A 5,804-nucleotide genomic window follows, 5' to 3' on the forward strand; every position below is an offset into this window, starting at 1 on the left:
AATAACAATGGATTCTAAATGAACTTTATTACTCAAAATATCCTCAGGCGATATCTTTATCAAAACACATCTTTGAAAACACAAAAAAACGTTCACAACTTGTTTTGATTCTGATATCAGCCTGCCGCGAAATGTTTTCTTGCACGTGAAATTTGATAACATCCGTCATAACGGACAGACAGAGTTATACTTTAACATATACTTTCATATTTCATATTCGGAATTTTACTGAAATTATACTGTGTATACTCAAATGATAAAACTGCTCTATACCATAAATAATGGTATAATTATAAGAATAAAGGTATAAATATAAGAATAAAGTAAAACATTAAAATAAACATCATTTATAGTCTTCATCAGCATTATAATAACTTTAATCATACTTGAATTTCCATATTAACGAAGTCTGAGGGTATCAGACTTCTTCACTACAAAATACTTTGATTTTATAAATAATTATAATGAATATATTGTGAAATTTTCAATCATATGCATATATATATACTAATTATATCTCATAACATTATATTACTTATACAAAATACTTTATATTACAGTATGTAAATATCATACTTATATATATTATATATATTAGCATCAACATTTAAAAACGCGGTGTACAAGAAAACCTATCCTAAACTAATAAATAAAATATAGACAAAAAATGTTATTACTCACGGGTATAAATACCCGCGGTCACTATGCTCGTCAAAAATTCTACGTATACAACCAATCACCCGTGTCGATTCGGATCATTCATCCTTCGACATGATTGAATGACCGGAGGAACACAAATACATGCGACTCATGATTAGCTGTGAAGAATTTTGTCTTCGATGTTGTTCTGATCCAAGGGAGTTCGTCATCAAGCCACCATCAAATTGGAATCCTCGAATTCAATGGAAGAAAACTGTAACAAAGCATAGAATATTTTAATTTACTCGTAATGACGGTGTTAATTACTTTAAAAGTTTGAAATGATAAACGACTAATTTCTACTAAATAAATATTTTTTCTAATAATATTCAATTTAGGAATGAAAAATTTACAAGTTTTCAAATTTTCAATCAAATTTTATTTTTTAATTAATAATAATTATCATGAAATATAAAAAATCGACTTAAATAAAATACAAAATAAGTAGTTACTTACATTTTTGGCTTTTGAAACACCACTAGGTATTTTCCAGGCAACAGGAAGAAGGGGAAGAAGTGGCATACCTTTAACAAAATATGAATTATTATAATTTATTTTGAGAAATACAGCGATGGTTGATCAAAAAATTTAACATAATAAAATATGAAACTCTATGAAGACTTAACTTTAATAGCAAAAGAAATTAAAATTCTAATAAACTATAATTAGAGTAAAAATTAAAATTCTAATATAAAAATCTAAAACTAGATTTTAGTTTTTAATTAATAATAATTGCAGCGAAATATAAGGAATAAAATTAATAGAATACAATGTGCAAAGATTCTTACATGTATAAATTTGAAACACCACTACATCCTTCCCAAAGAAGAGGAAAAATGATGGAAGTTATGAAAAACCTGTAACAAAACATGTTAAATACTATAAGTTGCTCTTGAAAACGTACTTGTGATTGTTAGAAAACTTAAAACAATGCAAAATAAAACTCTATTCAAACATGAAATTTTAATAATAAAAAGATTTGAAATTCTAATATAGTTTAATTATTATATAAAAAGTAGAATTTTAACACAATAATGACAGACTTAGAAATTGAAGCTCTACCAATTTTTGAACGATATCAAACATTTTTATTGTGTACTTCAATAGCAAAATTTTAAGATTTTAGTTCGATAAATAAATTAAAATGCAATGTACGAAAAATTTACATTCTTGAGCTCCAGGAAAGGCTTTATCCTCTTGCGAGACCTGCGACTCTACTACCGAAAACGAACGTGTAACAAAAAAAATAGAGTAATAGACTATTAACACGTCCGTTTAAGTCAAATGACAATTGGCGGACACACTGACTCTAATTTCGCGTCTGATTATTACAATTAAATTTAATGAAAGTTGTTATGTTCTAAGTCAATATTAAATGTGATTTAACGCAGCAAGCACTGACTCTACCAACCGCATTGCGCGCGGTTACAAAAATATTCTGAAAGAAAAACTTTATAAGAGGTAAGTGTTTGTTTGCGAAAATACTGCTCTCTTAGAACTACGAATTAATCATTATTTATTTACAATAGGTAGAATCATATATCATATCAAGGAACGAAAATATACATAGAAATATCATACCAAGAATACGAAAGAAAATATATCGTTAGTTTATTTAAAATATTTTTCAAATTGAATGTCCGCCATTACAGCTTCAAATATTTTATGTATTAGGTGACTTCCTTCTAATGCAACATGGCGCACTTCTTCTGACCGTTAAACAAAGCTGCGCAATATGAAAAAAACGCGATGCGCAGAACCTGTCCAAACTTGTCTCTGATAGCGTACTTTCTCGAATGTAATAGAAGTTATTGAAGATGACGAAATTAATAGTCAATATTATATTACAGACAATTTACGAATAATGAAACAAAATGAAAAAGTTATTTGAATTTCTTACTCAAATGAAACAAAATCGAGAAAATCTATGTCAAATTTATGTTAAATAATCTTTTCAATTTCTTCGGAAACATAATTTAATATATTCGAAAGAAAAAAGTAATTTCTTTAATCTTGCATTTTTCATCTTAGTATTCTTAATTAACCGTAAATTTAGAATTTGTTATATTAGATATTAATTATGTTAATATCACAAAATATTTATAATAAATGGAATTAATCGCATAGTGAATAAATATTACCAATTACTTAACTAAAAAAGGGAAACAAACATATAAATACGTTTGCCTTCCTTAAAATAGATGAAATATTACCTCATTTCAACGAAAAGTTATCAAATTTATCGTTAATCACCATGGCGTCCTTTTGACTTCCATCCCGTCCTTTTGACTTCCATCCCGTCCTTTTGACTTCCATCCCGTCCTTTCGAATTTCGCAGCATCTCTCTAATAGTTTCAAGCTTCCTTCGGAATCAAACAATTGCAATCTGCGCAAAAAAAGAACAAAATATTAATACAAATGTATAAAAAGAGAAAATTACTTGTAAATGGAACAATAATCAAAGTCAAATTGTCTTTCGAAAACACATTAGACGAACTACCGGCAAATGTTGCAACCAAAAAAAACGATAAAAAGAAAAGAAGGTAACTAAATAATAGATTATAATGAAGTATTAAAGAAAAATGTACAATTAAGTAAAAATAACGATAGCGTGAATTTAAACTTGGTAGAAAAATGTCTATGAAAGTACCAAAGATATTTGTCGCGAAGTGACACGAATAAATGTACGTCTAATCTCTCTGATTGCCCATACTTAACTGACTCCAGCACCGCGATTTATCCCGCGAATTTCGGCTGGCAAGGAGTGGGGGAATTAGATAGCTAGTTAGATGCGTATGCACGAATAGGATTCGTCAAATTCCTGAAAAACCTATGTTCAAGGATATCTTTTCAGCAGTAAACATATTATGTCTCAAAAGAAAAAAAAGAAAATAATATATTAGATTGAGATGCACGTAAAAACTGATTAGTAGATAGAAAACTGAAGAAAGATAATTTTTCATTCAAAATAAAATTATATCTGGGCCGAAGGAACTGTGATTAACTTATACCTTGTACATACATATGTATACAGAGGAGCCTATATATACATATTTATTATTCTTTTATTTATATTTCATTCATTTAACAACTTTCATCAATTATACGTATGTTAATTATACTTGCTGTTATTATTCATAATTGTTCGACTCTGCTCCCAGTTCCTTCCAATTTTCAATATGACAGCGCGCAAAATGATGTAACTTCATATTTTAGTTCGTACAGCTGCCACTAGGGCGATGTTGGTGTAGGACCGTATCATATTCTAACAGTATCTGGATCCTATTTGGGTTTTCCTGTATTTCGATATCCGTTTATAAAGAAATAATATGCCACATCATTAAATTGTGTTAACATATTGTTGCTTTACTTCTAGTGGTTTTACCAATTTTGGTAGTTGGATTAAATATAATGCCTAATCTCACTGTTCCATTGTGGAGGGCATAGCAAAGCTGATTTCTTACAAAATTAATATTTGACAACATAAAACACGAAATTCTATAAAGTAACAGGTTTATTCTGCATTATATCTGTACTATTGGCATTCTTTGATGTGATTCGTATCACTGGAAGTGCTGAGACTGTGATATAATTTTACATTAAATCGGTAACGTTGTAAATGATATAAACGATATAAATATAATGATATAAAAATATTATGATATAAAAATAAACTAACAGTTAGAGTTCTTGAATCATATATATGTATATATCACAAAACTACACTGGGTGTGAAATTTATTTGAAAGGCCTATTAACCATTATTAATAAGGATTTTCTGAATTCCGGATAATTTATATGTACAATTTACCCACTAAGCTGCGCTTCTTATTATCGACGTAATTGATAAAAAACGAACCATCTATACCATCCGACACTATCATTGATCTCAACATGTCGATACGCAACGAATAAATCGAAGCTCTTCAACAAAATAACAAGTCTAGATCAAATTTCAATCCTAATCTAATCACTCTATATTAACAAATAATTGTAATTCTTACTTTAAACAGTATTAAAATACTACAAATATGTGTAATCGTTTTAGAGAATATCAAAGAATATTCCAAATCGTTAATTCCTTCCTCATACCAAACAAGAACTGTTTATGAACTCGAAATCTAGTTAATACATGCTGCTTGTACTTAATACGCATACGATTCAGTTTCAAGTCAAGCCAAATTCGTTTAATGCACTGTCCGATGTTCTTAATTTACGCTTTCCAATCCCTTCGTCGAAACGAGTGGTAAAGCTCATGCTTTAAAGCTCGTTTCCCCAAACAGGATGAAGCGCAGGGTATGTCTCACATCTGTATTGTTATCCTTTTGATGTCCTCCTCAAAGCTGGACCGCACCAGGCTTACACTGCCGTTCTGGTAAGCGCAGGGAGGCACAAACGATTTTCTACGGTCTAGTTCCATCATGTACTGTCTTCTACGATTAAATTACTATACTTCGGTATAACATATTTGCATCTTCATTCATCAGCTATATTTCACTTTAGGAAGTTTATAGAAAAATTTTAACGTTTTTTAAATTCTACTTGTTTCCACATCGTGAAGTTTAGAATGAGAATATCCAAATGGAAGAATAATACTAGTATCCTATTTTCTAGCATATATATCCCAAGTTTTAGTTTAAAACTCATAAGTTTCTTATGGAGGTCTAAACAAATCTTAGATCCAACTTATTTCCATTCTGTGGAGCTTATAATTAAGATATCGAAATAAAAAAATAATGGCATTCATATTTGTAGCTCATCTTATCCTGTATTTTAAAGTTTAGGAGGAATTTTTAACATTTCTTTGAATTCAATTCTATTCCATTTCCGAGATTTGAGATGAACATATTTAAATTAAAAAATAATAGTAGTTTCTATTTTCTAGATAAGAGAAAAGTTAAAAAACCAGGAATTCAACAAAAAACTCTTGCAAGTTCGCTTTATGAGATATATTCGCTAGATGAGATATAACAGTTGATGAAAATGTTTCTATATATTACAAAAGGTGTCCATAAGATAGATTCTACTTTTTAACAAGATGAAGCAAAATTGTTGATGAAAATTCGGTTCGAAGGTACTTTCTGTAAGGCTGTTGTATATGATGG

General features: G+C 29.2%; 1 long non-coding RNA gene across 1 annotated transcript; it reads right to left on the minus strand.

The window, feature by feature from the left end:
* Positions 1 to 1,147: 1,147 nt before the first annotated feature.
* LOC117208749 lies at positions 1,148 to 1,949 on the minus strand. Its single transcript, XR_004487766.1, has 3 exons — positions 1,866 to 1,949; positions 1,488 to 1,556; positions 1,148 to 1,223 (listed from the first exon to the last, which is right to left on the minus strand). It is a non-coding gene; the product is annotated as an uncharacterized LOC117208749 (long non-coding RNA).
* Positions 1,950 to 5,804: the final 3,855 nt, after the last annotated feature.

The sequence above is a fragment of the Bombus bifarius genome, unplaced genomic scaffold, assembly GCF_011952205.1.
Source record: "Bombus bifarius isolate JDL3187 unplaced genomic scaffold, Bbif_JDL3187 scf7180000007966, whole genome shotgun sequence".
Taxonomy (NCBI): Eukaryota; Metazoa; Arthropoda; class Insecta; order Hymenoptera; family Apidae; genus Bombus; species Bombus bifarius.